This window comes from Phaethon lepturus, unplaced genomic scaffold (assembly GCF_000687285.1).
Source record: "Phaethon lepturus isolate BGI_N335 unplaced genomic scaffold, ASM68728v1 scaffold19784, whole genome shotgun sequence".
In the NCBI taxonomy this organism is placed as follows: domain Eukaryota; kingdom Metazoa; phylum Chordata; class Aves; order Phaethontiformes; family Phaethontidae; genus Phaethon; species Phaethon lepturus.
The window spans coordinates 8283-21018 of record NW_010535728.1 but is presented as its reverse complement, the minus strand read 5'-3'; positions in this window follow the sequence as shown (position 1 = coordinate 21018).

The window sequence follows — 12736 nt, the reverse complement described above, 5'->3', positions numbered from 1 at the left end:
CTCTAACAAAGGTAATTCCAGCTCACAGATATCTACATTCCTCTGATATCTACCTCATAATTACCACCGGAGGCACCTTCCCACCTATGTTGGCTTCCTAGCTAGAAGGGGCAAAAGGGGGATACACTGGTATTCCTGACCCTTATTTTTCAGAACATTCATGCATTTTACACTGGCAAGCCATTGTAGAAAAAAAGAGACATGTTCACTGCACAGGCATCAGAACGTTTATGTGTATCCTCGTCTCGCACATGCTCCTCCATCTGGGCACCCTAACTTCTGGGAAGCTCCCCAGTCAACATGCGAGTTTTCTTGAACAACCTTTTGGCAGTTCATTGAACAAAACAGAGGCTAACTCCAGCTCAGTGAGTCACCCTGCCAGGGTGAGACACCTAAAAATCTCTGGATCACACCCTACATGCTTTGTTATGATTACAAAAAGCAGATGCATACTTTTCTAGTGACTGATACTATTAATTTTTTTTTAACAATCATGTTGAGTAGGGAGAATAATGATAAAAGTAAACAAAATTCATCAAGAAGTATCAGAGTGATTTATTTGGATTCCGATTTAAACACAGACTACAGAAATGCTGGTCACTTTTTCAGAGTAAGTTCTGGAGTGCTTTAGACATGAAACATTTGAACACGTATTCAGTTATTTACAAAATGGGGAATACTCCTCTACCCAGTTCTGCAGATAATATCTAAAAGACGTAATGCAAGGGTACTTTATGGGGTAAAGGAGAAGGAAATTAATGAATTATTGTTACAAACATAAGCAGGAAAGGTGCCATTGCCCCCCACATTCAAATGAGTTCAATGGGCAACCTGCTTTCGCAGCTGTTTAATCTTTTTGTGACATTAGGTATTTGCCTTTCCATGATGTTCCCAACTGTAAAACCTCTTCTCCTAACCTTTGCACACTCACTTGTTTTCCCATGAGTGACTTCTGGAATGCCCAATGGCAGCTGACAAGAGCAGGATTTTTCAGCTAGATGTCCATTTGGTGGCAGAATGATAAAGTGGCACTTGATGGACTCCACCAGCCACATGTGAAAAGGAAAAGCCAACTGCTATATCCAGATGCTTACAGACCTTGTTCCCTTCTAAGGTACACTGTTAATGAATCAAAAATAACTCTATTCAGGTCAAAGGATAAAAATAGTTCAAAATCTGTTAAACGCTAATGCAGAACTACTTTTTCTTCACTACTTTTTCTTCAGCTGGAAGGAGAAACCATCCTCTAGTTCTGCCAAGTTATGCACGTCTCTTTCCTGAGATAGACAAATTTAAGATACGTGGTCTTACTGTGCTGAGAAAATGATGAATCACACTATTCTTTCCCACCATCCAGATCTTGGGAAAACTAGGAAGCTGCCTAGACTATACACCAACTTAATTTCATGCAACCTCAGGCCAATTGCTATCAGCCTCTACTCCTTCCAGCTCTCCTTGACAGCCGCAGAAGCAGCAGGCTGCTCCAGCCAACGCGCTACTGCTGCACTTCGTAAGGTGCAACCAAACTCCTGCTGTGTTTGGTCTGTGTGTTTCAGCTGGAACCAACAAGAACTGATAAGCAAAATGAAGTGTAAATTGATATAGAGTTTGCCTTGCAAATCAATGTAATCCAGGTATTCTGTAATTACAACTACAAAACAGTTTTTTAAATGTTTAAATTAACGTATTTATTTTCCATCCCTGTAAAGATACCAAGGGAAAATATTTGGCTGTCCTAAAAATGTTGGCTTTGTCTCTTTAAAAGTGTTATCTGTTCCTTAATAAATTTTGTCCACTCTAATCTCACTGGACAATCAGGGATTCAGGCAGTTTCCACACATCCTAAATCTGTCCTGGATGACAGCCAGTTTGTTTAGTTCACAAACACTGGGAAGTGAAGTTACCAAGAGACAGGTAAAGTGGATGTTGCCACTGGAGCTTGTGTTAACAGCATCCAAATACATATTTACTGATAATCATCCATCAGGCAGCATTCTAGTTCTGCAAAGAACCAGGTGTTTTATGGACAAAAATGTTTCAATTGGAAGAAAGGTTAAAAATAAAAAAGACATGTTTTGAAAGAAATCTTACTGTTAAGTCATAACCAGGGATTACGAGGACCTTCAGAGGTCCTGCATTTAGTTCAGACTTTTTAAGACATATGTACTGGCAAGTGATTTCCCCCCGCCCCGCCCCCGTAAAGTTCCATTACAATCATCTAGGATTAGTACTGAAATTTTACATTTTTCTATCTCACTTCAGAGTGATAAAGACCAATATTTACTTGTTCTGTTAATGGAGGCACTGAGATCCAAAATACCTACACAATCAAATTAGAAATAAGCAGAAAACCAGACTTCAGTTGACTCAACAAAACCTCCCACAAACCCCAAAGAGGAACTTGTCTTTTTTTTCCATCCCCCCCTCCTGGGAACTTATGAAAGTTTTCTTGCAAAAATCCAAAGGCATTTTTAAGTAATTGAAAGGGGAAGGCAAGATTATCTTGGCGGGGAGGACAAGATTCTCACACTGTATGGAGGTGGATGATCTGACTGCCTCAGGGAATGAAAAGACATTCTCTTAAGTAAAATACTTAATTAAAGATTGTTTTTAAAGATCTATTTCAGATGTCTTGCCTGTTTGCCAAGTTTGTGCAAAAAAAACCCCACTACCTTGAATATTCTTTTGTATTATAATGGACGTGTATGCTGAGCCACCCTTTTTAATCTTAGGCCTTCAAGCACCAGTGAAGGAAATGGAATGAGTTATTACAGAAATTCTGCACTAGATCTTTCTTTCTTACCATCTGCTACAGAGTACATGGAATTTGATTTGGGAGAATATTACACAGACAAAATGAAAAAGAACAAAGAACAAACGAAACCAGGAAGAGCAAAAACATAAGCTATTTTGATACTTGGCATACAATGAAACTCATGTACAAGATGAAAATGTCTTTGTCCTCCCTAGTACTTCATTTGTAGTATGAAGTAAAACAGGTTAAGTGTATTCTTACTCTTTCATGCACATAAACTTTGCTAGAAAGTAAACTGTATTATAAATCTGAAGAGTTTTCAGTTCATGCCTGTGCCTGTAGAAAAAGAACATCAGAAAAAAATAGTTTCATAAAAAATTAAAGGTTTTCGGCATAAAAAATTTCTTTTCTTTCTTTTCAATTCTTTTATACTTTCTCGTATAAGCAGAGAATGATTGCTGAGATATAAATCACAGACTGATCAACTCGGTCTTAAACCCAAGACATGTCCTCAGAAAGACACTGCTCTGTTTCTGAACTCTGAATTTCTTTGATAACATCCCTGATAGACCCGGTATCTTTATAGAGATATACATTCAGAACTAATTTCTCTGACGTGCTTGATATGAGAGACCTCATTACAAAAGGATAATTGCTGAACACAGACTAAAACTAGATGCCAGTACAGTTGAGATTAAGTGCGTTTCATCTACCTACCTTAATTGTATTACATCCTTACATTTACATGCTTAGGTGAGGCTAAAGAACACTGTTTGGATCTCTCAGATATGCCAACACCAGTATAAGCTTTGACAGTGCTGAAGGATGATATTTTTTTCACATCAGTATTGTACTATATATCATGAGACTATTAATTTCCTGACTTTCTACAGCTGCTGTTTGCATTGGTGGTCTACAAGAGCACTCAGGCTAAGATGCATAAATGATATGGTTTGCATCATGATAAAGATGATGGGATTGAGCTCCAGCAGCTTTGCTCAGTCCCTCTACCACTGTGAAGATCTCATGACCAACATCAGGTATATGTGGAACTCTGCAGTCCATCCAGAAAATCTTTAGCATCATCTGATACTAGGGCAAATGATATCAGTAACCTGAATTCCAACATCCAGGGATAAGTCTAGGTAGCCCTCCTCAACAGGCAATCAAAAACTGGTATTCCTGGAGCATAAATCTCTTGACTGACTTCATGTGCTCCATTCAACAACAGGCATCAAAGGCACTATGGATTTCAGGTAACTCCTGGGATGGGTAGGCTCCAGATAACAGTTCTGTTATATCCTACTCCTCTGATCCCACACACAGCTTACATTTGTAATAGAACTGGATAAAACCAAATAGAAAGAGTGGAGAAGTAAAGTGGGAGTGGAGGGAATAATCATAGAATCATTTAGGTTGGAAAAGACCCTTAAGATCATTGAGTCCAACAGTAAACCTAACACTGCCAAGTCCACCACAAAACCATGTCTCTAAGCGCCATATCTACATGTCTTTTATATGCCTCCAGGTATGGTGACTCAACAGCTTCCCTGGGCAGCCTGTTCCAGTGCTTGATAATCCTTTCAGTGAAGAAATTTTTCCCAACATCCAACCTAAACCTCCCCTGCTGCAACTTAAGGCCATTTCCTCTTGTCCTGTCACTTGCTACTTGTGAGAAGAGACCAACACCAACCTTGCTACAACCTCCTTTCAGGTAGTTGTAGAGAGTGGTAAGGTCCCCCTGCAGCCTCCTTTTCACGAGAATAAATAACCCCGGTTCCCTCGGCTGCTCCTCACAGGATTTGTTCTCTAGAGGCTTCAACCAGCTTCACTGCTCTTCTTTGGATGTGCTCCAGCACCTCAATGTCTTTCTTGTAGTGAGGGGCCCAAAACTGAACACAGTATTCGAGGTAAATCTTGGAAAATTGTTCCAAATCTTCACTGTTTTGATGGTTAAAAGCCTTCTTGTACTGTCCAGTTTAAGTGTACTGGTAGTAGTTTATATCAATGTGTCCTGATGGCAATACTGCTCCTTTGCTTATGGAGTTATACTCCCACCTTTCCAGTTTGTTCTCTTGAGGTATTTATGGAGATCAACCCTACTATCCGAGTCTTTATTATGCCTGATTAAAAAGCCCATCTCACTTCCAGTGCTCCATAACATAGAAGCAACATAAAACCCAAAAACTCATGGAAAATAAATGAAGCATTCCCCTTCTCTTACCTCCTCTCAGATTACACGTTGCATTTATTTAGTCTCTATGGCACCTTAGTTTCACAGGCTCTCCTCTCCAGCAAATGTAAATAGAGGATTATCCTACCTCTTACTGAGCATTGTTGTGGCTATTACAATGGATGCAGTATCCAGCCAGGTGGTTGCTTCTGAAGTGAAGAGGAGCAAACAAGTTAAAATCAACACTTTACGTCATGCAACTTTTAAGTTGAGGATCGCTCCTCATTAGTCAGAGCAGTTTCTCCCATTGATAAATAACAGCTGATATAAAAGGTATTCCCAATTTACTTACACAAAAGCTGGCTTCTCTGGATGTATTCCAGACAGTAGCACCTGCATCAACTTAAAAAGGCTTAGAACAGGAAACTTCAATGCACCAGAACTGAGCAGTTTTCACTTTGATCCCCCAAAACCTCAGTTGGTAACTTTTCAAATTATGATGTAACGTGTATTTTTCTCTTGTAAAATGTTGGTGAGGAAAGTGATTTTGTATTTTGAAGAGATTAAAAAAACCTAAACCAACCCAATATTTAGCCAAGGCTGTGGTCAAAGTTTTCAACATCAACTACAACATTGATGAAAGAAGGTCATTCTGCTTTTCAGCTGCTTTAAATCTTGGATCTTTTGGGAAATACTTAAGGGATATTTTAGGTTTCCTTCCATCATCAGTAGTGACACCTAAAATTTTGAACGTAAGTAATAAAAGCTGTTACTCATTCTTTCAGAATTCAAAAGATACTTTTATAAGCACTATTCTAAACCTACATTATTACCATGGAACATGTAATAGGGATCAAAATTATTCTTCACTACTGTAGGATGAAAGAGTGCCATTACACAACTCAGCTGCAGAAACGGGGTCACGTCATTCTTCCATAGTGAAGCTTGAGTTTCTGCTCCTTCTCTCTATTTTCTCTCCTTTTCTCTATTTCATCGAGAAATTTACTATATTGGACATGTCTATTAATGATGTTCTTGTGTACCATTCATGATTTAGAAATGTGGCTTTACATATTTAACACAGTGTTTTACAAGCATCTTGCATACAAACCCCTATGCTAAGTCAATAGAAGACCTAGTATGTGCCACAAGTAAATATTCAGAGGAAAATTTAACATAACAGTGCCTGGTTTGTTAGAAACAGTTTGAATTTTAAAACAAATACATAACCATTTCCACAGAGTGTTCTGTTTCCAACAAAACACATGTTGTTAGGCAATGAAGTCAGCTCTGGCCCCATAAACAGTAGACATTTTAACAATAATCTATAGTGATTTTTTACAAAACTGCAGGAGGTTTCTAGAAGAGAATTTTTCAAGGGGAAAGATTAAAAGCACCTACAGGCAAGCCGTTTAAAAGCCAGCTTTTAAAGAAACCAACAAAAGTGAAAAATGAAACCTGCATCTCCTGGCTTTGGTGTTAACTTTTTCATCTTATTTTATCAGGACATGCAGGAAAAATGTTTAGGTCTTTGAGCATGTTTATCTTATTTGTGACAATAAAAATCCTATTGTTCTTTGATCATTTATGTAGTATTTCTTGATACAGTAGTTAGCCAACCAGAAGGTCTGTCGTGATATTACCCTGGGAAATGCATAAATTTAAACCTTACCATTCAAAAACTTGGGGCATATGACTGAACATTTGTCAATAATCAAATGAAGTTCCAATAAGCCCCTCAGAAGCAACGTTGCTAGGCTTATGTTCTTCCTAGACCTATTTAAAACTATTCATTTTTAAGATTGCAATAGAACTTGATTTTGTACTTCTTATCACTGTACCTGGCAAGCTGAGCTGTACATATTAGTACTGCACCAAGAAATGTTTGTGAAAATCATGCAAGTTTATCTCAGCTGTTTCCAAATAACACAGAGTAAAACAAAACCAGCTTTAAATCGTTTTCTTACTGGAAAAACATCCCCATTTTTTCCAGATCCTGATTTCAACTCAATTATTTCATATTTATTTATGAAAGCTATGCACTAAATAAATTTCCTTCCAAAAAATGCTCTAAACTCTTAGACAGCATTTTATTTCCTACATAATTTGAGTCAGATGCTTTCCTATACGTACTCAAAACCCAAGTGAACAACTTAACTTTAAGGTAATGATCTGTGAAAAAATAACACAATCTTACATTTACACTGTTATTAGAATATAAGGACATTGAGAACAAAACTGCTTTTTTTAAATGAAAAGAATATTTATCCAATGTGATATATTGATGGATGAGATTAATCTCAAATGCCTTGAAGTTACAGCTTGCGGGACTGCAGACAGAGCAGGTAACTGACACATCGAATTAGAAACTGATCTTCAAAACATTTAAGTATGCTTGCAGGACAATGGAAGCACTGGGCAGGCAATGAGCCATTTACGTCAGCAAGCTGGAATGGCAAATACATTATGCCTTAACGCAATTAAGTTGGTAAATTGAACAAATCAACTACTTTTAAGTTTTTGATCTAAATTGACAACATTTCCAAATATCAAAAATACCTAAGTGACTATTATTCCAACTGCGCATCTTTTTACCACAGAAAATGAACATAAATTCCCTTTTCACAGTTTACTAAACTGCATCATGCCATTGTTAATTTCATAAGTTATTAATGAAATTATTTTCATGAGATGTATGCATTTATGTTTGGGGTTTTTTTTTTTAAAGACAGCAAATTGCCAGAACAGCCATTTTAGGAATTTGAAGCAATGTATAAGGTTGTTCCAGGACGATATATGTTGAAGATGGCAAAAATGGGATGGGACTGATCAAAATGCTTCCTATAATATAAAAAGCCAGTGACTGCATTACCTGGCTTTCTGATGCAGTATATTTTGAATTCCTATGCACCCCTAAAAGGAGAGGACATGCTTTTAAGTGCCTTTTCCTGTTGATACTGAAGTGCTGGGCAAAAGTATCTTTCAGGGATGGTCCATAGAAATTCCACTGTCTTTCAACAGCTAGAGCTATGCAACATGTCAGCATTGCATAAAATTTTATGAATTCTAACCTAACTCACATGCTAAAAGAAAGATCTTTCAGTATAAATGTCTCAGCTGTCATTACTTTCACATGTAATTGGAGTTCAGCTACAGTATATTTCAAAGGGTTTTCCTTTTCTCAAAACTAAAGGCTGAATTGTTACAGATGGTAATTTTGGCAGATGGCTGTATATGAAACAGAGTTTATAATTAGGCCAAATCTGACTTGTACAATTAAGGCGATGAAGATTTGGAAAATAAGAAGTGTCAGATTGGTACATGATCAGTCTGGTAGACACAGAAAATTGATCATTCACACTTACAGAATATATTATTTGAAAATTTCTTCTTAATTGTATAAATTAGAAGATAAGCAACCTTTCATGCTCAGAGTGTAAACTAAAGCAGGTAAAAAACCCATGGTTACTTAAGTGTATAATCCTTTTTTCCTTCAGTCGAGGTTAATGAGATGGTGTGAAGCAATCTAGCAACTCCCTGCTCCTGAGAGAGGGCTCTCAGCGTCTCCTTCTTCACAGCTTCCCTCCCTCTGACATTCACCTGACCCCTCCACAAGTCAGTAAATTCACAGGCAGTGACTAGCCAATTCAGCTCAGAGACAGAAAACTAATCCCCGAGGAATGAGTGGAGGAGGAGAAGAGACGTGCAAGGATGAGAAGACTAGGACTACCCCTTTCGATGGAAGTGACCTCTTGGGCTCACTCTGACATTTATCAAGCTGCATTTCAAGCCATATTATATCTCGTGTCAAAAAGCTTTCCAGGCTGGTAATTGCGTGTGAAGGTAGCATTGCCTGTTTTAGCTGCTTCTGACTTCCAATTGTGTTAAATATTTCTTTGCTCTTGTACCAAGAAAAGATCATTCTCTCTACTACTTCTTGCATATCACTCAGTAGCTTCTTGCCTTCAGCTTTCAGTCCCCCTTCATATGCACATTGTTTCCATATAATGCCTTTGCCTATTTTACAACCACTCTTTCTGTTATATTCTTTTTTCTGATGGGACAACCAGGACTTTTTTCAAGATGGCTAATTATCACCATCATAAAAGCATTACAGTTTTTACATTTCTCTTTCTGCTCCTACTGCATCCCAATACGTTGGCTGATTTGTTCTACTATGGGTACAATACAGGGATTTTTCATCCATTTTTTCTGACCAGATATTGCTACAGCAACTTTAAAAAATAGCTTGTCAGTAGTTTTTATAACCAATGAAAACTGCTGTTATTAATGTAGTTACAATTAGTTCAAAACATTCCTTCCAAAATGCATTCCCCTTGCTCTTCACCACCCCAAACTCCACTTGCCATTGTGCCATCTGTGGTCCTATCTTCTCTAAACCTTTACAAAGTTCCTCAGAATCTCCTTTAATTTTAATTAACCTGAGTAATTTATGTAGCTTGCACATGCTGTCATCAATCTGTGAACCCTCTTATCAGATTGAACTATATGAGATTGCTGACAATTAGAGAACATTATCTGTTAGGTTTTTGCCATGTTATAAATGAATAACTTATTGCTGCACTTTGGTTTCTGTCCCTAAATAATTTTTCCTCAAACTGTTATGATAAGGGAGATACAATATGGGGCTACTTAGTTTTCGTCTTAGAATTTTTTTTTTTTAATCTAAATAAGTATTTTCAATGCTTTATTCACCCATTTTAAAACAAAAAGAGTTTTAGTACATAGAAAACATATCTTTTACAGGAGCTGGGCTTTTCTATTCCTTTCATTGAACTCTATTAATATCGAGTTCCCACCTTCCTTCTACTGACTGATTTAAATACAGCAAGATCTGCTGACAACACAACAATAGAGGCAAGCTGTTAAGAAAAATTCTTTTTTAAACTCTGGGCGTATTCATTAACTCTAAAGACAAGAATTAAGGGTTAATTTGTTAAGAGTTACTATATATTTAAGAAAATGAAGGGAACACCATGATCACCTATTTTTACAAAGTTATAAGCACTCTGACTTTGCTGAAAAATTAACCTAAGTTATAACTTATATCCTGCCCCAAACTTTAGACCTGCTCACACAAACTGTAATACCAATATCCTGGTGGTTTGTGGGTGGGTTTAGTGTTTGTTTGGTTTTTTGTTTTGATTGGGATTTGTATAGGCTAATGACTACAAACTCCATCAAAGCGTTTCTAGTACTTCAGTGCTTCCACACAATTCCCCGACATTTCCAGGAAGAGGCGCATTCCCATGATATATATCAACGTGCAAGCGCTCTCAGCTTAGAGCAGAGACACAGGATATAACCCAGCTAAATCCATTGTCACAGAATTGTGAACACAGAATTAATACGAATGTAATTCAAATGCTGCCTCGGTGTTTTTGCTTGAGTTATGTTAACTAGAGAGAACTGTAAATATCTAAACTTAAACCTGAAGCTCCACTTGCGGCTTTCCTTAAAAATGACAGAAATTGTGGGGTAAACATACTGAAAGAAGAAGTTGAGTCAGTTTGCGGCTTGGTGTGACTATAGAGATGCAGATACAATTGGAAGAAAAATAATCTGAGAAAAAAGCTCCCTAAGTCTGTAGGATTTTGGAGAAATATAAATGCCTATTAAATACAGATGCTTATAACATGTAATTCTGAAGCCACCGGTAATACAGTACTTTGAATGCAGCAAATAACTGACAAGAAATGTTAAGTATCCTCACAACATTCGCAATGATGCGACAGAATGCAACCTGGATGGAAAGTCAGCCATTTCATCTTAATTTTACTGATGATTTTCACAGGGGTTACTTACAAAAAATGCAGTTGTAAACTGTGCGCAGTGCATTTACTTCCTATAGAGCTTTACATTTGGTCAAAAGTTTTCATATGAATTAGAAAGAACCACAGTTGTCATTCGTGGAGCTATTCTTCTGACACATGTTCAACAGCAGCTTTGTTACAGAGATGCTGATAGAGAAACTCATGCACATATTGACACAATATAATATGATTTCTTAGATGATTTATACACCTGGTTCTCACAAGTTTCCTAGGATTGCTCTTAAAGAGGACACATTAAGTCACCTGGCCTATCATGAAATTTCTTTTGCTTCTGTAATTAATGCCACAGAAAATATATCCCATCATTGCGATGATTAGTGCAAATCTCCTCAGAGTATATACTTTTCAATGACTACACTCTAAAATTCCAGTAAGACGTTAGGTATTTTTCATAAGTGATGCAGTTTCTTAGCAAGTTTACTTAAGTGATACTGTCAACTCGTACAAGAAAAAGAATTCTTCCCAGCTTTGTAGGAACTGAGCCATTTGCTCTGAAATAAGTAATGGAGTGTGTATGTTAAGAAGAATCTATCATAGTTAATAAAGCCAAAAAAAAAAGCACATCATAGTTTGACAATTAGCACTTTAAACAGGTACAAACTCAACAGTGACTGAAATAATGTTCTTGGGTGCAAAGCAAGAGGGACTTGTTTAAATAGAAATAAACGGGTAGGCTAAAATCAGATTAACTTTACATATGTCTCAGACCATTTGTAAATGTCAACAACATTCTGTTACAGTTGGAAGTAACCAAAAGTACTGTAGACAATCTGCCTATTACTGGCAAATGTCTAGTTGATCCCTAAAACCCATGTGTGAGAAGAGATTTTTAAAATGTGCTAAGGAGAAAAAGAAGACAGACAGAAAATTCACTCCAGTTGACTTAAAGACTGTTAGAAGGCCAAAATGAACACACCAAATTAAGTATTTCTAACATGGTTAGGTAACACAGCTGAGAGATACAGGACAAAGCAATAACAATTACTTCTAAAAGGATTTCCTTTGGTCTCAATAATTAGCCGACTCTTCAAAAAAAAGCAAGGATTTTCTGACTATATTAAGAAAATTACCGAAGTTATGGAGGAAAAGGTACTGTCACTCCTAGAAATGGCAGACCAATATATCAGAGGGCTCTTCATAACTGTATTAATAGTGTCATCATAAACAACATATTCCACAGAACAGTGGATTCATTCTAATTCTGAGATGCTTAGTTTTTACAGAAAAGACAAAATACAAGAAAAACAGGTTATTCAGAGGATTAATATTTGAAATGGGCCTCAGAAATATTGTTGGAAATAAAAATGGCCATTGGACAGGCTACTACAAAAATTATAGAAAACATCCACCAGAGATGAAGCTTACAACGTGGAAGGAAACAGGATGGTGACAGAGACACCTTTAGTATTTTGGCTGCCAGAAGTGCTAAATTTTATTGTCAAAAGTGAGGATGCTGATTTAAATGCAACTGAGGCCAGGAAAGGTGCACAAAGGAATGAGGGTAGCACTGATTAGTTTTCCTGAATGGGCAGAGGAGTGAGAAACTTGAAGGATGAACAATAATTTTTAGATATGGGCTTGAGATGTCATGATAGGAAAAAAAAAAAAATCCAGAAATTTTTGTCATAGACATGGGGACGACAACAAAATCTTTCTGCATCCATGGCAGAAGAAAATTGATGGAGGATTATGAACATTACCCTGCTTAGGAATGGAGTCTAATTTTAAGAAATAGCAAGATTTTCACTGGATGTAGTAGCCTGAAACGAGGGCTTTCATGGCCCATCTTTACATTATTAAAGGAACAAATGCTGAAGAAATTCATCAGAACAGTTTAGAACAGGCTATGATTATGGCCAGAATTTTTAAAGGACATGGATTTAGAGAATGCATGGCAAATCTAGGGCACATTCTTTGCCAGGGATTATAACACAAAAGATCAAAGGAGCTTCA